Genomic DNA, 23201 nt, shown 5'->3' with positions numbered 1-23201 from the left:
GAAGACCCAACACAGCCAAAAAAATAATTAATTAATTAATTAATTAATTAATAAACTCCTACCCCCAAATCTTTAAAAAAAAAAAAAAAAAAAACAGAAGAGTGCCTATCAGTCGAGACTGAAATAAATTAATTTGCAAGAGATACATGTGACTTGAGGAGTCAGTGACCTCAAGCCGGGCGAGCGCTGTGGGCCGAGCAGGGGCAGCAGGGCAGTGGGTGTGCAGACTGAGAAAATGCAGCCCACCGGGGCACTACTCATTCCTCCTGCTCTGATCCGCTCTTGTACCAGGGGTCTGATCAGGCCTGTGTCTGCCTCCTTCCTGAGGAGGCCAGAGGTCCCATCTGAACAGCCTTCCTACAGCAGTGTCCCACTCCCCGTGGCCAGGCGGGAGTTCCAGATCAATGTTGTCTCCCGGGACACTGACACAGCGGCCAGTTTACCAGCTCTGGAGTGGCCACAGTTGGTGTGTCTGGTTCAGGGGCCGGCACTGGCACAGCGTTTGGCACCTTGATCATTGGCTATGCCAGGAACCCATCTCTGAAGCAGCAGCTCTTCCCCTATGCCATTCTGGGCTTTGCCCTGTCTGAGTCTATGGGGCTCTTCTGTTTGATGGTCACCTTCCTCATCCTCTTTGCCATGTGAGGCTCCATGAAGGTCACCTACCCACCCCTGATGCTTCCACTCCAGGCCATGCCCAGTGCTAGAGTGTACTAAGCTTTACCATTAAACACAATGCTTCTCTGAAAAAAAAAAAAAAAAAAAAAAAAAGAGAGAGAGATGTGACTTGAATAGCATAAATAACAATGTTTGATTTTATATCTATTTGTCACAGATAACCAAAGGTATTTAAAAATCTAGTAGTGTGTTGACATAATAAGAAGACGCTCTCTAAATCTTTTTTTCACACACAAAAAAGATGTATATCTCCCACTAAGATCAGGTATATGGAAAGGACATTTCCCTCTCACCACTTCTTTGCAGCATTATAATGGAAGTCCTTGTTAATGCAGTAAGGCAAGAAAAGGAAATAGAAGGTACACAGGCAGATTGGGAAGGAAGACATAAAACTGTCTTTGTTTGCAGATGACATGATCATCTATGTGAAAAACCAAAAGGAACAAACTCCTAAAGCTAATAAGTAATTATAGCAAGGTTGCAGGATACAAAGTTAATATATAAAAGTCAATTGCTTTCTACGTACTAACAATGAACAAGTAGAATTTGAAATTCAAAACACAGTAACATTTGCATTACATCAAAAAAAAATACTTAGGTATAAATCTAACAAAATAAGATCTACATGAGCAAACCTCTGATTAATGAAATAAAGAACTAAATCAATGGGGAGATACTGCATCTTCATGGATAGGGAGACTCAATATTGTCAAGATGTCATTTCTTCCCAACTTGATCAATTGATTCAATGCAATCCCAGCCAAGATCCTAGCAAGTTATTTTATGGGTACTGACAAGCTGATTCTAAAGTTTGGGGATATCCTTGGCAGTCCAGTGGTTAAGACTTCGCCTTCCAATGCAGGGGGTGTCAGTTTGATTCCTGGTCGAGGAGCTAAGATCCCACATGCCTTGCAACAAAAAAACTAAAAATATAAAAAACAGAAGCAATATGGTAACAAAGTCAATAAAGACTTTAAAAATGGTCCACATCAAAAAAATCTTTTAAAAAAATAAATAAATAAAGTTTGTACGCAGAGGCAAAAGACCCAGAGTAGCCAACACAATATTGAAGTAGAATAACAAAGTTGGAGGACTGGTGCTACTCAACTTAAAGACTTACTATAGTGGCAGTGATCAAGACAGTATGGTATTGATGAAAGAACAGATAAATAGATCAATGGAACAGAACAGAGATCACAGAAATAAACTCGCATAAATATAGTCAACTGATCTTTGACAAAGGAGCAAAGGCAATACAATGGAGCAAAGGTAGTCTCTTCAACAAATGGTGCTGCAATAACTGGACATCCATGTGCAAAAAAATGAATCTAGACATAGACCTCACATCTTCACAAAAATTAACTAAAAATGGATCATAGGCCTAAATGTAAAATGCAAGAACTATAAAGCTCCAAGAAGATAAACTTCCAGATAACCTTGGGAACAACACCACCAAAGGCACGATCCATGAAAGAAATAATTGATAAGCTAGACTTCATTAAAATTAAAACATCTGCTCTACAAAAGACAATGTCAAGAGAATTAGAAGACAAGACACAGACTGGAAAAAAAATATTTGCAAAAGGCACATCTGAAAAAGGATTGTTATCCAAAATATACAAAGAACTTTTAAAACTCAATAACAAGAAAACAACCATATTAAAAAATGGGCCAAAGGCCTTAACAGACATCTCACCAAAGAAGATATACAGATGGCAAATAAGCATGTGAAAAGATGCTCCACAACATACATCACCAAGGGAATGCAAATTAAAACAATGGGATACCACAACACACCTATCAGACTGGCCAACATCAAACACTGGCAAGGATGTATGGCAACAGCAACTCTCATTCATTTCTGACAGAAATGCAAAATGGTACAGCCGCTTTGGAAGACAGTTTGGCAACTATCTTAAAAAATTAAACATATTCTTATCTTACAATCCAGCAATCATGCTCCTTTGTATTTACCCAAAGGAGTTGAAAACATGTCCACACAAAAACGTGCACACAGATGTTTATAGAACCTTTATTCATAATTGCCAAAACTTAAAAGCAACCAACATGTCCTTCAGTAGAGGAATGGATAAACTCTGGTACATCCAGACAATGGAATGTTATTTAGCACTAAAAAGAAATGAGTTATCAAGCTATGAAAAGACATGGAGGAAACTTAAATGCATATTTCTAAGTAAAAGAAGCCAATCTGAGAAAGCTACATATTGTATGATTCCAACTATATGATATTCTGAAAAAGGCAAAAATATGGAAACAATGAAAAGATCAGCAGTTGCCAGAAATGGGGGTGGGGAGTGAAGAGACAGAGCATAGAAGGGTTTTAGGACAGTGAAAATACTCTGTATGATATTATAATGACATATTATTATATGTCATTATGCATTTGTCCAAACTCATAAAATTAGAATATATAACACAGTGAACCCTAAAGTAAGCTATGGACTTTAGGTAATAATGATGCGTCAATGGAAATTCATCCTTGGTAACAAATGTACCAATCTGGTGAGTGATGTTAATTATGGGGGAGGTGGGAATTCTCTGGTTGGCCAGTGGTTAGGACTCGGTGCTCTCACTGCCGAGGGCCCAGGTTCAATCCCTGGCTGGGGAACTAAGATCCCACAAGCCACACGGTGTAGCAAAAAAAAAAAAAAAAAAAAATTATGGGGGAGGCTATGCACGTGTTGAGGCAAAGGGTATATGGAAAACCTCTGTACCTTCCTATCAATTTTGTTGTGAATCCAAAACTGCTCTAAAAAAATAAACCTTTAAAAAAGAAGATGTACATCTACATCCAAATCTCATATTGTCATATTTTTTTACACACAGTGAAGAATGGATATTGCAAGCCCAAATATTTTAGTCAACATTGTAAAAAATTTATCGGCTATCTCAAAATAAGATTGATATTTCTTGTAGTTGAATTTAAATATTAAAGGCTTTATGGTTCCAATTGGTAATGCATAATAACTGGGTCTGCTTTATAACGATTTTTTAAAGCAAAGCATAAGTAGCAAGAAAGTTTAAAGGAGTAAGATGCTAAAATGTTCTTTCCTGTGTCTAGTAGTATGCTTTAAAAAATTTTTTTAACCATAATTCTTTAATTGAAATATCTTCCTTGACTCTGTCTGAAGTGAAGGCAGCTGAAACCTTTTAATATTCAGAGAAAAAAAAAGCAAGTATCCAGTTTTCCAAGATAATCTCAACTAAGAATCTACCTACAATGCAGGAACATTGACTACTAAGTATTGCTAACGTGGGAAAAAGAGAAAAGCTTACAGTTAAAAAACAACACCGACTGGTGACGATTTATTTTCCAAAGTCATTCCACCACCTCTTATTCTTTCTACAAATGTGTGTACCAAGAGCACAAGGGCCACAGCAGCCTGGCAAAGAAGATTCACCTTGGTATGCCCAGTGTTCATTATTGAAGCTCAGACTTCCCTGTATCTTTTCAGGTTTTATGTAAGAAAGGGTCACTACTTCTAAGGGCCTCAAAAGGTCTCCAGAAAGGCTAAAGATGTATTAGGTATGAAGGAGAGGTAGCAAAATAAGCGTGAGAGAGTGGGCAGTAAAAATGGATAAATATTCCTACCAACAATCCAGATGTACAAACTCTTCCATCATTTACATCCACAGCCCACCATAGACTCTTTCTCTCTTTCTTTCTTTCTTTATGGCTGCACTGGGTCTTCGTTGCTACGCACGGGCTTTCTCAAGTTGAGGTGAGCAGGGGCTACTCTTTGTTGCAGTGCGCGGGCTTCTCATTGCAGTGGCTTCTCTTGTTGCGGAGCACGGCTTCTAGGCATACCGGCTTCAGTAGTTGGGGCACACGGGCTAAGTAGTTGTGGCTCGTGGGCTCTAGAGCGCAGGCTCAGTAGTTGTGGTGCACGGGCTTAGTTGCCCCACGGGCTTAGTTGCCCCACGGCATGTGGGATCTTCCCAGACCAGGGCTCGAAGCCGAGTCCGCCGCATTGGCAGGCGGATTCTTTAACCACTGCACCACCAGGGAAGTCCCCCATAGCCCATAGACTCTTGAAGATGGATTTCTCTCAAGAGCAAGCAGCTGTTTCACCAAAGCTACACTGGGGTTATTTCTATAAGATAATATATTATTTTGTGAAGACTCCCTCTCTCCTCATATTTCTGGTTTTTTCCCTCTTTTTTATGTTATTGGCCACAGTATCAAACTGAGTAAACATTTTCCAGCTCAACCACATTATCTGCTTTGTCTATCCACACACACATAAAGTTGCTCTTAAGGGGGGCTATATTTTTCTGTGAGAACAGATGAAATACAGTCTGTCATGAGAATCAGTGTGAACCATCTGGAATATTTTCAGGAAGAACCAAATAAAATCCAATCAAATACGTTTGAGAAGCAACAGAAGTTTAAGGTGGTGTTTTTATCCACTAATTGTAAAGTTTATAAATTGCCATTGTTGATAGGTGTTTAATCCTTTGAACACACTCATACGAGTATGCCCTATATATCTGTAGGAGAGTGCTTGTCACAACAAAAGACTAGAAACAGCCTAAATGTCTATCAGTAGGGAGCTGGTTAAATAAATTAGTTTACCCAATACAATAAATGGATACTATGCAGCTAATGAAAAGGAATGAGGTAGACCAATATTTCTGAGATGGAAAGCCCACCAAAGAATAATAAGTGACATTGAAAACAAGTTAAAATGAAAAGTTTAGCTTTAGTTCATGTATTTTCAATTGTGTACTATGCCAGAGTATGAGTATACCACAATATATTTATAAAACATGTCAACATAAATGTATCTCATAAACATAAATTGAGGGCAAAATGCAAATTACTAAAATACTAACAATATTATATCATTTATATGAAATTTTAAAACATGAGAAACAATTCTACCTACTGTTAGGGACACATATATATGAATTAAGAGTACAAAGAAATGCATGGAGGTTAGGAGAGACAATGTAATTGGGACAAGGTATTGGGTTAAACCACATGATATTGCCAATGTTCCACCATTTTTGACCTACAAAAACAACGTCATATATGGTTCAACCTCACACGTAAGTGGTCTTTGACTATGTTAAATAGGTTTTACTTTTTAAGCTAAGAGGAAGATACACATGGGTTCATAGGAACCCATGTGGATCCACCATTATTTAGCTCTATGACCCAAGACAAGTTATTTAACCTAATTTCTTAATCTGTAAAATGGGTATAATAATAAAACATATCTCACAGGGGTACCATGAAAATCAAAGAAGTGAATATATATTAAGCACTTAAACAGTACCTGGCACATGGGTAAGCGTTATTTGAATCAGCTACTATTATATTCTATAGCTTTTTGTACAGCTGTAATATTTCATGAAAATATTTTTCACTTATTTTTTTTCACTTATTATAATGGAAAACTGTAAATATAAACAAAAGCAAGGAGACTAGTATAATAAGCCCAAATGTACCAATCACTTTGCTTTAATAATTAGCAAAGCATGGCCAATATGTTTCACTTCTACCCCCATTCCCAGAAACGCACACTAGATTATTTTTAAGGGAATCCTAGATTTCATCCATAGATACTTTTAATATGTCTTTAAAACATAAGGATTTCTAGAAACATAACTAAAAATACCATTACCACATTTTAAGAATTAACAGTTCCTTAATATTATCAAATATCTAGTCACTGCTTCAATTTCCTTGCTTGTCTCATAAATACTTAAGTAAATTTTGTTTTGCAGTATTTATAAGTACACAGCTTGCTGAATTTTTACAAAGTGAACATTCCCATGTAACCAGCCAGCACTTGGAAGAAGAAATAGAACGTTGAGTTTTCCATCTTTTTGTGTGTTTTTTACAATTTTTTTCAAATCAGGATCCAAATAGGGTCACATCTTACAAATGGTTGACAGTCTCTTTCACAGTAATTTTTCATTTTTAAATTACATTACAGTGATGAATGATATGAGCCTATTCCTACTTTTTAGACAACTTAGGTGTTTTTCATTATTTCTAAAAGAATATATGAAATACTGTTTTTTACCACTGGCAGTGAGAATGGAAGTCAGAAATATGTCAGGGTAGTCTTTCAAGGCATTACCAACAAACAGCATTTTTAGAAAGGAAATACCATTGAAAATTAAAAACAGATTCAACTATGGTCATTAAAGTATAGCAAACAGCCAGAGATCTATTCTCCAGCTAACTCAATATAGAGATTTGCTTTTAGAATTTACTTGTATTTTTCATTATCATAATTGTATTCTACCTTAACTACTGTGCTTCCTTACTTGGGTTTCCAGCCCTGGGTCGAAATGAAATGAAAGTGTCTCAATGGTGCGCCAGTAATAGAATTTGAAAATCTTTATTCTGAGATATTGTAGTTTTGCAACCCTTAATGGCATTGTCCTTGACTGGAGATGCACAAGCAAATTCATTTCCTGCCAGTCTGAGGCTAATGGGCCTTCCAACTGCAGAGTTTTCACTGACTTCTAATGACTGGGTGCAGCAGAGAGGGGCCTCTGGGAGCAGGATGCTGTCTTCTGGCACAGTTCCTGGGAGAAAGGAAACCTTGAAAGATGCACTGCAATAAATCCCTTGTTCTGGGAAAACAGAAAGTCAAGCTCTATCATAAATTTTTTATTTTCCTCCATAATCTGATTTTAAGATTATGTTCAGGTGAAAGCAAAAGAAGATTGTCTGATAAAATAATTGTGAAAAGGTCTGAAATTAAAATATGTATAAATGCTTATGTAAAACAGTCATGTAGAGTATTCCACTCTCCAAGACTTTGAGAAAAATGCTAAATCTGGTGATAAAATCTGAGACTGTCTCTCATACATTTGTAAAATTAAGATAATTATCTGAGTAAATGAGAAGAAAATGAGAAATCTATATACTATTATACTGCATTGTCAGTAAGAATAAGGTGACTGATTTTTAAAGAAAATGCAGAATTATCAAAAAAAATCACTTACCTATTCCATATTTATATTATAAGATGTGTGTAGCTATTGAAAATACACCAGAACCTCACCCAGAGAGTGTTTCCATGGTCCAAGACAGCATTGATAAATGGAAGTTGCATATCGCACAAACTGAATGGTGATGTAGAAACCTTGCACAGAAGCAGGCTTTCATTTCTGACCACTTTGGTACAAACTAGATTTCCCTAGAGGTTCAATTTGATGTAAAGAACAGGCAATTTACGCTAACTCAGCAAGTCAGAAATCAGTGGTAATAATAAGTGGTAAGTGCCTTAAAAACGTGATGTCGAGAAGTCGGAAGCTATTATAAATTCAATTTCCCCATACAAAAGAAAAATTAGCAAAGCAACAAATGCAGCTCCAGGCAGTGGTGTGCAGGATGGTTATCTGATAGTCAAGCCACTCTCTCATCATGCTCCCACCCCCCAAACACAAACAAGAATAATTTAGCTAGCCAATCCTGTTGCAGTCTGGCATCATTTCTCAAAGAGTGGGTTCCATGACACAGTTATTGCAAGGGGGTAAGCAAGGTACAGGGACCTGCTTTCAGAGGAAAGGAACCTACCGACCTCTCAAGGAAAGGAACTGTGTGTTCTATTTACCCTTGTCTTCCCAGCCCTTAGCACTACCAGGTCTCATTGTATCCTCCACAGATGTTTGTTGACATTGCAGTTGGTTGGAAGTCATAATATTTCAGGGTTTGTGTTCAGCCAGACCTTGAAGTAGCATAGTAAAGAAGAAATCAGCTATGTGTATGAAACTGCTTTTAAAAGGATACATTATTTCATGAATAAGTTAAATTTTGTCAGCACCCTGCTACTTCAAGGTCTGGCTAGAATAATTATTATCCTGATTTATAAAAGCTGTTTAAGACTACATGGGACTTCACTAAAAAAACCAAGATAGGTAACAAAGATGGGCCTCAAACTCTGGTATACTATATCCAGTGTGATTTTCTCCATACCTCATCTGTTGAGCTATCAAATTCCAACAACCACAGAAAAGAGAAGGGCGGGTGACAGCCATCCTGATTGGCTCTTCAAGGTCTTACTGTTATTATCAGCAGGACCCTGGTCTTGTTTGTAGCCAGTACAGAGATCAACTGTCTTGACAATCCCAGAATCAGCTGTGGCCCCAGGGCCAGCATAGACTGTTTTCACTACATTCTGATGAGTGTCAGAGATTGGGAATATTCATCTGGAAGTAATAAGCAAGATCAGAAGTGACTGGAGGCAGGTAGAGCAGTTAAAGGACCACAAAAATAGCCCTAGAATAAGAGACTCTCTTAAGTAATATAAAAGGAAAAGAAATATACATCAATAGATGAAACACAGATAGATAATAGGTGGGTAGATATATATCTGATAGATATCAGATACATACATATAAATTAGAATGTCTTAATTCTGAACTATATATCTTTACACATCTAATGTTTCTGAAATAGGGATGCATTTTATAATCAACGTGCATATTTAACACAACGGTCTCTTTTTCCTAACACTACAGAAGGGAAGAAATATACATGTAATTTCTACTGCCTAATGACTTCTTTCCTTTCACTTGGAACTGTAGATCAGAGAGTGGTTGATCAATAAACTAAATTTGATTATCATTTATACTATTCTTATATTTTTGCCTTACTACATATAATCTCTCTGAGACCAGAGGCCCCATTTTACCTATCTCTATAATTTCCCATAACACCTAATATTTCTTGATACACAGAGTTTAGTACATATTTGCTACTGTGTATTGTTAAAAGTTATATACATACAATTAGCAAAAAAATGTCTCAAGCAGGTGATTCATGTCCAACAAAATGAAAGAAATCGAGGAAAAAAAAACTGTTGAGCATATTTAAGCACTAGATACATCCATTAACTCAGATGAGATATCATCTAAATATCTAAACAGCAAGGAGAATGTTGCCAAAAGTTAATTTCTGTTTTTGACATTTTAGTAGAAATTCTCTATCATACAAAAAAGAACATGAATTTTTACCTCAGTGTATTTTGATTAGAATAAATTTTAAAAAGGAAACAACTGGAGGCAATAGTTAAATTATAATACAACCATAAACTAGAATGCAGTGCTGCCAATAAAAAATGAGGTTTCCAAAAGATACTTAATGACCACATTATAATATTTAGTGGAAAAAAGCATGATATAAAATTAAATCAATTATTTGATTTAAGTTTTCTAAATATTGATGGAGTTCAGAACATGCTGCCCCCAAAATATGGCTCCATGACATATTGAATATTTTAAGCCAAAGGAATTTGAGAAGTGACAGATATGGAAAGGACTCTCAGACCTACCCCATCTCCCCTGAAACAGGTGATAAGACCGTCATGTGAGAGGTGCCGTCCTTATACCTGGAAGAAAGTAGCATCCTTATCTCTGAAGACAGAGGGGCACCAAGAAGAATCCCAATTAACAGGCCTTGCTGAGCTTCCCCCAGTTTACTACCCTTAGCTCATACTTCTTTGTCCATGACTATCCACTCTTCATCAAATCTAGAATAAAAACACTCAGGTTTAACTGTTTCTTCAGGTCTTCATTCCCTTATGAAGGCTCCCAAGTCACATAAAACTTAAATAAATGTGGTTGCTTTCCTCTTGGTAATTTATCTTCTGTCAGTCCAATTTATAGGGTCCCAGACAGAGAACCTAAGAGTGTAGTAAAAAGAAAAAAAAAAGAAATTTTCTTCCCCTACAAAATATATGAGACTAGAAAGAAATATACCTAAATCTTCATAGTGGTTATTTCTCAAATATGAAATTACAGATATTTTTAAAAACTAATTTCTATAATTTCCAATATTTTTATCAGCAGGGCTTTTAAAAAGTTTACCTTAATGAGCAAGCTCCCCACAGTGTGATTTTGCTCATTTGAGTCTTCGATGTGCATATTGCTGGCCAGCTGTAGCTTACCCCTCAGAACAAAACTGTGTATAGAAACGACTCAACCCAATTAACAAGAATATACTACACCAACCTTTACTGAGTTACTGTTACCAATATTATTTTTATTTTCCTCCTAATAAGAAAATTAAAATCTATTTCAATTTTTAGAAGCAACTCACATGAAATCTCAGATTATAAACTTGGTCTGACTTTTCTATTCCAGGAATGGGTTAAACTGATCAGTTAATGAAAGGACTAGCTACTGAGACCTGTAGGAAATGGATGACACCCAAATGAAAGCCATTCAGGGATTAAACTGAGTGAGAGGGATTCCTCGGAAAAGACCAGATTTCTGGGATTCACAGCATCCTCTCTTTCTCCAGTTCTCCTCTGATACTTCTCATCTAACTGTATACCTGAAATGTGCAAATTTTATGTGCAAATATATGTGTGTAATGTACACATTTAATGTACAGTTACTTTTATTACTAAGCAAGGGAATACTAAGATATATCTATAAGTAGTTCTCACTAACTCCTCTTCCTTCACTTCCTCCTTAAGCTGGGCACTGCCCCAATTCCCACCTTCAGCCCTCTTCTTTCATTACATGTTTCTTTAGGCTGATGCTTCTCCAAGTGTGCTTCCAGACCAGCAGCAACAGCACGACCTGGACGTTTGTTAGAGCTGCAAATTACTGGGCCTATCCCAGTCTGAATCAGAAATTCCAGGCATGAGGCCCTGCGGTGAGTTTTAACAAGGCCTCCAGGTGATTTTGATGTGTGTTGAAGTGTGGAAAACCACTGCCTCCAGGCAATCTCATCACCTCTTAGGTCTGTGGCTATACACCTGTACTTCCTGGCTCTGACCTCTCTTGTGAGCTCCAGACCTGAGTTACCATCTGCCTGCTAAATCTCTCTATCTGAATATGCCCAGTGTAACTCAAACTCAGCAAAGTAATAAGCTTCGACCTTCCTACCCCTCTCCCTGACCACCTCTACCCCAAAGCCTGCTCCTTTTCCAGCTCTCTCATCTCAATTAATGATACCTAATATTCACCTGGTCTCTTAGCCTAGAAATCATCAATTTTAGTTTTCTTCTGGTTACAAGTCCTGACTCTACCTTAGCAATGTCTCTCATGTCCTACTCTCCTTTCTGACTTTCACTACTGTACTGCAGTAACAGGTCTATTCACCACTGGTTGATCCCCACCCAAATCCATCCCTCACACTTCTGCTGGACAAAACAAATAAGAGGGAGAAAGACTATGTTGTACATCAATATAATCCCATTGCTGGTTGCTCCAAAAGATTCTTTTTCTGGGACTTAATTCTCTCTGTGACCCTGTTGCTCATAAATATTAATAGTATTGCATTATTTTTCCAAAACATCAGTCTTTTCCTGCTAAATCTCTTCTCAAAAACTTTCAGGAGGAGGGGAAGAAAAAAAAAAAAACAACTTTCAAAACTTCCCATTGTCGAGACTTCCCTGGCAGTCCAGTGGTTAAGACTCCGCACTTCCACTGCACGGGGCACAGGTTCAATCCCTGTTCGGGGAAGATCCCACATGCCGTAAGGCAAAAAAAAAAGAAAAATTTCCCATCGTCTATTTAAAAATCTCAACTCTTTAAAATGATTTTTTAAACCCCTGCCCCCTGCCATGACAGCATGGTCCCACCCCACACTTTCACTCATGCTCCTCCTTAGATCTGGATTTCACCTCCCATTTCCATCCCTCTTTCTTTACCATTTTACTTTTTATCCTTCAAAGACCAGTTTGAATGCTACTTGCCTATCAGAACTCACAAATCAGTTATCTTTGTGCTGCCCATGGCACATTTCTTTTTTTTTTTATAATGTATTTATTTATTTACTTTTTGGCTCCACTGGGTCTTTGTTGCTTCGTGCAGGCTTTCTCTAGTTGCAGTGAGCGGGGGCTACTCTTCGTTGTGGTGCACAGGCTTCTCATTGCGGTGGCTTCTTTTGTTTTGGAGCACAGGCTCTAAGCACGTGGGCTTCCGTAGTTGTGGCTTGCAGGCTCTAGAGCACAGGCTCAGTAGTTGTGGCGCATGGGCTTAGTTGCTCTGCAGCATGTAGGATCTTCCGGGACCAGGGCTCCAACCATGTCCCCTGTATTGGCAAGTGGACTCTTAACCACACTGCACCACCAGGGAAGTTCCCCATGGCACATTTCTTACACCTCCATGAGAGCTTCCTTTCTTCCAGGCATAGTAGTTATTTGCTTATCTGATAACACATGCCCTTAAGGGCATGATGGAGACCTTAATTCATTTCTATCTCTTAAACTACTTAGCCTACTTTGAAAGCACTATGCTATGGTCTGAAAGTTTGTGTCCTCCCAAAATTCATATTTTGAAATTCTAATGCCTAATGTTTATAGCATTAGGAGGCAGAGCCTTGGTAAGATGATTATATCATGAGGGTGGAGTCTTCGCCAATGGATTAGTGCTCTTATAAAAAGGCTCACAGAGATCCCTAGTCCCTTTGGCCATGTCAGGATACAATGAGAAGCTGGCAACAGGGAAGAGGATCCTCACCAACCATGCTGACATCCTGATCTTGGACTTCCCAGAGTCCAGAACTACAAGAAATAAATTTCTGTTGTTTATAAGCTACCTAGTCCGTGGTATGTTATTATAGCAGCCCAAACAGACTAAGACACACTCAATAAACACTAACTGAGCGGAAATACATATTGTATCAATTACCACACAAAGGTTAAGCCAAACCAACCTAACTATCTTGGCACAAATTAAATGCTTGAATGGGTCCCTCCTAGTTTCTCCAGAACAGGGGCTGTCACACCTGGGTGATGGTGAAAGAAGAGGGCTGCGGATGGATTTTGCAGTGTGCCCAATTTAAGTAGGAAATAAGTGAAAAGGAGCTAGTGAGGGATACTTATAGATATGTTGTAGTGTTCTCCTCACATTGTAATAAAAATAGTTCTACATTCAGTATGTACATTTCTTCCCCAAAAAGTAGATTCCCAGAATATTATCTAGATAAAAACAGGGGAAAGCAATAAATGATTACTTTTTAGTAAAGGAACTAAGGAGAAGAGCATGGAGGGAAGGTTTTACTATATTAATGTTCCAATATGTTCATATTTCTATTCTTAATGCCAATATAGGTTATCTGAGTAGAGGAATATGGGCCAATGTTATGGGTTTTTATAACTTTTTTTTAAATTTATTTATTTATTTTTGGCTGTGTTGGGTCTTTGTTGCTGTGCACGGGCTTTCTCTAGTTGCGGTGAGCGGGGGCTACTCTTCGTTGTGGTGTGCGGGCTTCTCATTGCGGTGGCTTCTCTTGTTGCAGAGCACGGGCTCTAGGCACCCGGGATTCAGGAGTTGTAGCTCACAGGCTCTGGAGCGCAAGCTCGGTAGTTGTGGTGCGTGGGCTTAGTTGCTCCATGGCATGTAGGATCTTCCCGGACCAGGGATTGAACCTGTGTCCCCTGCATTGGCAGGCGGATTCTTAACCACTGTGCCACCAGGGGAGCCCCTCTTATGGGTTTTAAAAAATAGTTTTCTGTATTTTTTTAAGACCTAATACATTGTATTAAAATTAAATTAAAACACAGATTCTAAGGCCTCATTCTGGAGGTTCTCAGCTGGTAAATCTACAGTGGGAATCTGCATTTTTTTCGAATCTCCCCACATGATTCTGGTACACCCCCCAGGACACATGTTCCGCAGTACAATAACCTCCTACCTCTGGTGGTAAATGGGTGGGGCAACTTCTGTTAAAAGTGTAACAGAAGAAGAAAGCAACTTCACCAGCAGATAATAAAATGGACTTGAAGGTGTGACCTGGTTACAAAATCCATCACGCCAAGGGTACCAGACTAAACAGCAAGGGTCTTGGCCGTCTCCCTCTTGAACACACATTTCTTTCCTGAGGTTATGCTGTACTATTTAGTGAAGCTACATTTGCCTTTACTGCCTTCTTTTCCCCTCAAAACAGTCCTTCACACTCTTTTAAGCCAGATTTTAGGAGAATAAAATATTGCCTAGCCAAAAGGGGAGGGTAATCCAGGTGTGACACACCAGAGAGGGGATGGTGCTCTTGGCATTGTCGCTTCTCCAAGGTAGAATCTCCCGTCTTCACATCTGAGCTCAAGTTATGGAGGTCCTTGTTAACCGTGCTGAGGAGTTGGGACTTTATTCAGAGATAAAGTACCTTTCAAAGTGCAATTACCAGACCATCAGTCTCAACACGGTGCTAGGAACCTGTTAGGAAATGCAATTCTTGGGCAACCCTAGATCTACTGAACCAGAAATCCCGGAGGTGGGGCTTAGAAATCTGTGTTTTAAAAAGCCCTCCAGGTGATCCTAAAGTACATGAATCTGAGAACTACTGATGTAAAGGAAAGGTAGTGACTGGTGGTTTAAAACAAAGAAATGATGTATTTAATACTTTCATCTGTGTTTTAGAAAGGTAACTCTGATTGTATAAATTAAAGCAAAGAGAAACACAAGAAATCAAACATTTATACTGCACCTACAATGTATTAAGTACCAGGTACTTTACAGATATTTATGTCTTGTTTGGACTGAAAGCCAGTGAGGCTGTCTCTGTCCAGACTCCCAGAGAGCCCTCAGTGCAGTTCTCCCAGTAAGGGTCCCCTCAAACTGCCCATGCCTGCTGCCCTACTGCCCCCTCTACCCACTCTCTATTCATTCTGTCCTATGTCCTTCTTAGACGCTGACCTTTGAGTTCCCCAATTCCTGTCTAATGGCCAGAACTGGCTTGCATGGACCTCAGTGAGGCACACTGAGATAATGCAGGGTCTGCTGGGCCCGTGTACCTTCTGGGCCTTTGCCACAAAGCTCTAGAGCTCCTCGGATCAGAGTGGTAAGTCAGCACCAAACTTTTCAGTATGGAGTCCCTCCTCCAACCCCTGTGTCCTAGGGCCATAAATAAAAAAGAGACACTGGTGCCAGATCTGGATGAGACGCTTGCTAACTTCTACCACAATAGTCTTAGGGTCACAGTCCTCCCCAAACACTTCCTCACTTCATCCTCGTAGTAGAAATACTGCAATATCCCACCTAGCTTTTTGGCCACAAGAGATTTTAGATTTTCTTCTAGAAATGTCGAGCCTATGGCACCAGCTGCTGTTCTTGCAGAAAGTATGAAGATTTAAGGCTCTGAAAGGCATCAGCAGAGGCATGCCCAAGAAGCGATACCACAGAGAGACACTGCCATCCCAACCAAGATCTGCTTTTAGTGACCTTCTGTGACCCCAGAATTAGAGGCCTCCAGAATCTGTTTCCAATGCTGATGCATCCAGTTCTCTGCTGATGAGTGTACTATGGAGAAATGGAATCTTCATCAGCATTCGCTACAGTAAAAACTGCTCTCCTCCCATTTAACCAGGAATATTACCGATGAATGAAGCATGAGTCCTTGGGATGCCTTCTGATACCCTATCGGTAACCGAGCAGGACCCTATGGGGCCTGCCCAGACAGACCCCTCCCCCATATCCTCTGCTTTAGCTCCTCTCTTAAGTACCCAGATAATACTATCTCATGCATATTTCCTGAATTTTTCAGATGCTAAAAAACACCACCAAATGGAAGAAATTAACTACTTGATGATCATGAGCATGTAGCCCCCAGACCTACTGGTGCCTAAGGATGGATCATGTTAACTGCCCTGTTACCTCAACATCAACCAATCAGAGAATTGTGCACATGCTGATCACATACCCTGCAACCCCACTCCCTCACCTGGCCTTTAAAAATGCTTTGCTGGGGGCTTCCCTGGTGGTGCAGTGGTTGAGAGTCTGCCTGCTGGTGCAGGGGACACGGGTTCGAGCCCTGGTCTGGGAAGATCCCACATGCCGCGGAGCAACTGGGCCCGTGAGCCACAACTGCCGAGCCTGCGCGTCTGGAGCCTGTGCTCCGCAACAAGAGAGGCTGCGACAGTGAGAGGCCCGCGCACCGTGATGAAGAGTGGCCCCTGCTCGCCGCAACTAGAGAAAGCCCTCGCGCAGAAACGAAGACCCAACACAGCCAATCAATCAATCAATAAATAAATAGAAATGCTGTAGAATTATTAAAAAAAAAAAACAAAAAAAAACCTCGGGGTTAGTTCTGTGAAACACTGCATAAAATTATTATTTTTTTTTAATACTTTGCTGAAACCCTTCGGTGGATTGGGGTTTGGGGAGGCATGGGTCACCCGCCTCCTTGCATGGTCCTACAATTAACCTTTCTCTGCTCCGAACTCTGACATTTCAGTATTGTTTGGCCTTACTTGTGTCAGGCACACAAACTTGCGTTCGGTAACATATCCCATGCTGGATGAACAATCAGCACAGAATCTGCAGCAGGCTCACCCAAACCATATGTCCACACTCCCTGGAGCTCCTGACTGGGGCACAGGACTAGGAGGGCTAAAACATCTCTGGGGTTGTGAGTCAGAACTTCCAGAAAAGGGAAACCAAATTGACGGGAATATGCAGGGTTCATGGAGAAACTGAACCAGTTTTGTTGTGGTCTGATGTAGAACTTGATAAAACAGGGTGGGGGTGGGGAAGCCTACCTGTGCAAAGACTATTACAGTAATTCAGGAGAGTGATGGTTAAGGTCTTAAATCAATCAGCATTGGTGGGCACTGATGAAGAGAAAGAGCTGATTCAATTCAAAGGAAGAATGAAGACAGGATCAAAACTCTTAGAGGAAAACATAGGCAGAACACTCTTTGACATAAATTGCAGCAATATCTTTTTGGAACCACCTCTTAGAGTAATGAAAATACAAACAAAAATGAACAAATGGTACCTAATTAAACTTAAAAGCTTTTGCACAGCAAAGGAAACCATAAACAAAACAAAAAGACAACCCACAGAATGGAAGAACATATTTGCAAATGAAGCAACCGACAAGGGATAATCTCCAAAATATACAAAGACCTCACATAGCTCAATATCAAACAAACAACCCAATCCAAAAATGGGCAGAAGACCTAAATAGACATTTCTCCAAAGAAGACATACAGATGGCCAATAGGCACATGAAAAGATGCTCAACAACACTAATTATTAGAGAAATGCAAATCAAAACTACAGTGAGGTACCACCTCACACAGGTCAGAATGGCAACCATCAAAATGTCTACAAACAATAAATGCTGGAGAAAAGGGAACCCTCCTACACCGTTGATGGGAATGTAAATTGGTACAACCACTATGGAGAACAGTATGGAGGTTCCTTAAAAAACTAAAAATAGGGTTTCCCTGGTGGCGCAGTGGTTGAGAATCTGCCTGCTAATGCAGGGGACACGAGTTTGAGCCCTGGTCTGGGAAGATCCCACATGCCGCGGAGCAACTAGGCCCGTGAGCCACAACTACTAAGCCTGCGCGTCTGGAGCCTGTGCTCCGCAACAAGAGTGGCCGCGATAGTGAGAGACCCACGCACCGCGATGAAGAGCGGTCCCCGCTTGCCACAACTAGAGAAAGCCCTCGCATAGAAACGAAGACCCAACACAGCAAAAATAAATTAATTAATTAATAAACTCCTACCCCCAACATCTTCTTTAAAAAAAAAAAAAACTAAAAATAGAACTACCATATGATCTAGCAATCCCACTCCTGAGCATATACCCAGAGAAAATCATAAATGGAAAAGATACATGCACCCTAGTGTTCATTGCAGCACTATTTACAATAGCCAGGACATGGAAGCAACCTAAGTGTCCCTCAACAGATGAATGGATAAAGAAGATGTGGCACATATATACAATGGAATATTACTCAACCACAAAAAGAAACGAAATTGAGTTATTTGTAGTGAGGTAGATGGACCCAGAGTCTGTCGTACAGAGTGAAGTAAGTGAGAAAGAGAAAAACAAATACCGTATGCTAACAAAAATGGTTCTGAAGAACCTAGGGGCAGGACAGGAATAAACATGCAGGAGTAGAGAATGGACTTGAGGAAACAGGGAGGGGGAAGGGTAAGCTGGGGCAAAGTGAGAGAGCAGCATGGGCATGTATACACTACCAAATGTAAAATAGATAGCTAGTGGGAAGCAGCCACATAGCACAGGGAGATCAGCTCGGTGCTTTGTGACCACCTAGAGAGGAGGGATAAGGAGGGTGGGAAGGAGACACAAGAGGAAGGAGATATGGAGATATATGTATATGTATAGCTGATTCACTTTGTTATAAAGCAGAATCTAACACACCATTCATTGTAAAGCAATTATACTCCAATAAAGTTAATAAATAAATAAATGCTGATTCACTTTGTTATACAGCAGAAATTAACACAACATTGTAAAGCAATTATACTCCACTAAGATGTTAAAAAATATAAAATAAAATAATACCTGAAAAAAAAAATAAGAGAGAGAGATGAACAAAGTAAAAGGAATTCACAATCCTGTGTGTGGTAAGAGGTGAAGGGGAATGAGGGACACGTGATTAGAAGGGTAAACTGCGATGGACTTTTAACACAAAGGACTCAGATGCAACCCAAATAATCCATGAGAAGGTTCGCATGCCCAGCGTTCAGCTGACGGAACCATGATGGATGGACCTGGCTGGGGTCCAAGGAGAAGAAATGGGAACGATGCTGAGGAGGACCATACCTCTGCAGAGAAGCAAAAACGGCTTCATACACCAGGGATGGGAAGAGCAGACAAAGCAAAGCTTCCAGCCAACACTCAGCTAATATCAGACATGTGAGGGAGCCAGGCCAAGCCAAGAACTAACCAGTTGATCCAGAGATGCAAAAGCAACAACATGTGCCTGTTATTTTCAGCACCGAGTTGGGGGAGGGTGGGCTGTTTTGCAGCGGTAGCTAAGGGATGCATCAGACTCAGCAACGTTGAGGCAACCAGAGGTAACTTCAGTACCATCTCCATTTGAACCAAGTATTTTCTTTGCTGTCCACCCTTTCTGTGCTGTTTATAAAACCTCAAAAGTATATAATTCACCTCAACATAATAAAGGCTACATATTCAATATGACAAGCCCATAAAAAAATACGATATAGATCATTCCTGGAATGCGACAAATTCAAATTTTGCCCTCTGGAACTTCCTGGAATTGTTTGTTTTTTTTCTGAATATTTTTGATCCATGGTTGGTTGAACCTGTGGAGGTAGAACTTACAGATACAGAGGGCTGACTGTATTTATATCTTGTTATATTTTTTAACCACAATAAAAATTAAAATCACTGAAAAAAAAAAGACATGGAAGCAACATAATGTCCATCAACAGATGAATGGATAAAGACGATGTGGTACATGTATACAACGGAATATTACTCAGCCTTAAAATAGAATGAAATAATGCCATTTGCAGCAACATGGATGGACCCAGAGATTATCATACCAAGTGAAGTAAGTCAGACAGAGACAGACAAATATCATATGATATCACTTATACTTGGAATCTAAAAAAAAAAAAAAAAAAAAAGGATACAGGACTTCCCTGTCAGTCCAGTGGTTAAGAATCCGCCTTCCAGTGCAGGGGATGCAGGTTCTATCCCTGGTCATGGAAATAAGATCCCACATCCCACATGCTGCAGGGAACTAAGCCCACGCATCACAACTACTAAGCCCGCGCATCACAACTACTGAGCCCGCGCATCACAACTACTGAGCCCGCACGCTTTAGAGACCCTGCACCACAACTAGAGAGAAGTCCGCATGCCACAATGAAAGATCCCACGTGCCGTGACTATTTTTTTAATAAAAAATTTAAAAATTAAATTAAATTTTAAAAAAGAATACAAATGAACTTATTTACAAAAGAGAAACAGACTCAGATTTCGAAAACAAACTTATGGTTACTAAAGGGGAATAAATTAGGAGCTTGGGATTAATATGTACACACTACTATATATTAAATAATCAACAACGAACTACTGTATAGCACAGGGAAATCTACTCAGTATTCTGTAATAACCTATATGAGGAAAGAAACTAAAAAAATGGATATATATGTATAACTGAATCACTTAGCTGTACACATGAAACTAATACAACATTGTAAATCAACTATACTCCAATATAAAATAAAAATTAAATTTAAAAAAAACAAGACATGATCAACTAACTGCATGGAAAGTAAAGGGAATAGAGAAACCAAGGATAACTCTGAGTCATACTTAGAAAAGTGCAGTAAATTGATTCCATTAATGGCCCCAATTAAAGGGACTCCCATATCTAGACCCTTTACCCTATATTTAGTTCCCTCTTACTCTGACTCTGGGCTGGGCTATATGACATGCTTAAATTTAAAAAAAAGAAGACATGATCAACTAACTGCATGGAAAGTAAAGGGAATAGAGAAACCAAGGATAACTCTGAGTCATACTTAGAAAAGTGCAGTAAATTGATTCCATTAATGGCCCCAATTAAAGGGACTCCCATATCTAGACCCTTTACCCTATATTTAGTTCCCTCTTACTCTGACTCTGGGCTGGGCTATATGACATGCTTTCACCAGTGGGACAATATCAAGCTTGAAGCAAGCAGTGACTTAAAAAAGCTTTTAAGAACTGCTACCTTCTTTTGCTTCTCTGTGATCGCTATGAGCATATTCTCCAAGCTTGCTTGAAAACATGCTCAGGCTAGCCTACTACAAGGACATGAGAAACATGTGCATATGAGAGACACTTGAAGAAGAGCCCAGTTATCCGACTAAGGTCATGTTAGACCAGCCTATAGCCAGCTGCTCCTCAAACACGTGAAAGCCTAGTCAGGCTCATCAGAACCACGCAACCAAAGGGCAGCTGACTTCACACTACATGCGCAAAACCAGCTGAGACCTGTAAGCCATGATAATGACTGTATTTTAAGCCACTGAGCTTTCAAAGTGAACTGTTACACAGCATTTTTGTAGCAACAGGTAAAGGTAACTGAGACAGTTAAGAAACCCAGTGGTTCTCTTTGCAGACTTTGAAACAGAGGCAGAGCATGTGAGTAGAGAAAGAAAAATTCAAGTCTAGACATCATGAGTTTAAGATCATTATAGGACAACTAGGTAAAAACATGCAAAAGTAACATAGAAACACAAGTCTAGAACCCAAACAAAATTTTGAGCTGGCGACATAAATTTGCTCCTTCAGCATAAACTGATCTCAGAGAGCACAAACAGTAAGATTTCTTTTTTAACAGCAAAATTAAAAAGTAATAATAATAATAAAATTTTTTTTAAAACAGCAAAATGAGAAATTTGGGGAACACCATTTAAAAGGTAGTCAGAAAAACAGGTATTCTCTCCTGCTACAGAAGAAAATAATACCGCAAAATATAAACAAATAGAATTTCAAGAAAGCAAGCATGAACAATAGTACCAAGTGCATCTGATTTCAGTTCGGATGAGGTCTGAAAATGCATATGCCTATAGATGATGGAGTAATGTCAATGCAGATAGAAGGACAACATATAAAGTTAAACATCCGGGCTTCCCTGGTGGCGCAGCGGTTGCGCGTCCGCCTGCCGATGCAGGGGAACCGGGTTCGCGCCCCGGTCTGGGAGGATCCCACATGCCGCGGAGCGGCTGGGCCCGTGAGCCATGGCCGCTGCGCCTGCGCGTCCGGAGCCTGTGCTCCGCAACGGGCGAGGCCACAGCAGAGGGAGGCCCGCATACCACAAAAAAAAATAATAATAATAAAGTTAAACATCCCTTACATCCATACGCCTTACTCCCATTCAACAGTAGCCATTCAAGAAATCTTGCACATCAACGTTGTCTTCCCAGGTTTCTTCCTCCTTGCCCTCTCCCAGTCTCCTGCCCCTTTTGTGCCTTTCTGGCCCTATTCCTTTCTTCCTCTGATTGTTTTCAGCTAAAAGGCAAAGGGAGTATTTCAGACCTTGATATGGGATTGAGGAGATGGGAAAGGTATCCCTATAATAGGAGCATTTGATTGCCTGGGTCAGAAACCCCAGCCTTTTTGAGCATTAGTTCCTTCTTTTTTTTTTGAATTTTATTTTATTTATTTTTGTACACAGCAGGTCCTTATTAGTCATCAATTTTATACACATCAGTGTATACATGTCAATCCCAATCTCCCAATTCATCACACCACTACCACCACCCCCCGCCGCTTTCCCCCTTGGTGTCCACACGTTTGTTCTCTACATCTGTGTCTCTATTTCTGCCCTGCAAACCGGTTCATCTGTACCATTTTTCTAGGTTCCACATATATGCGTTAATATACGATATTTGTTTTTCTCTTTCTGACTCAAAAGTACAGCATTAGTTCCTTTTAAAGTTGAAAAAAAATGTTACTTCTAACATCTGCTAAGGTAACAACAATGGCCAAAAATGCAACCAATGAGGGACTTCCCTGGTGGTCCAGTGATTAAGACCCCGAGCTTCCACTGCAGGGGGCACAGGTTTGATCCCCGGTCGGGGAACTAAGATCCTGCATGCCGCATGGCCAAAAAAAAAAAAAAAATGCTACCAAGGAATAGACATTTAATTTTTAACAATAGCACCTACATATTCAAGACATACCCAAAAAGAAAATTTAGTCTATAAATAATATTTGCCTGCTGTCCATTCCCTTTGCTCCAGAGGTGAAAGCTAGGAATATATGGACTAAACTATATTTTTAGAAATTAAATTTAGCA

At 39.7% G+C, this 23201-nt stretch overlaps 1 protein-coding gene and 1 pseudogene across 1 annotated transcript in view; one reads left to right on the top strand and one right to left on the bottom strand.

Annotated features, from left to right (window-relative positions):
- The window catches only part of ANK2 (ankyrin 2), a 689964-nt gene that overhangs the window by 609165 nt on the left and 57598 nt on the right, over positions 1-23201 (bottom strand). The window lies entirely within an intron of this gene.
- LOC102996491 (ATP synthase F(0) complex subunit C1, mitochondrial-like) lies at positions 200-645 on the top strand (annotated as a pseudogene).

Source organism: Physeter macrocephalus, chromosome 7 (genome assembly GCF_002837175.3).
Source record: "Physeter macrocephalus isolate SW-GA chromosome 7, ASM283717v5, whole genome shotgun sequence".
In the NCBI taxonomy this organism is placed as follows: Eukaryota; Metazoa; Chordata; class Mammalia; order Artiodactyla; family Physeteridae; genus Physeter; species Physeter macrocephalus.
Note: the sequence above shows the minus strand (reverse complement) of the source record. Positions and strands in the feature narration are given on the sequence as shown.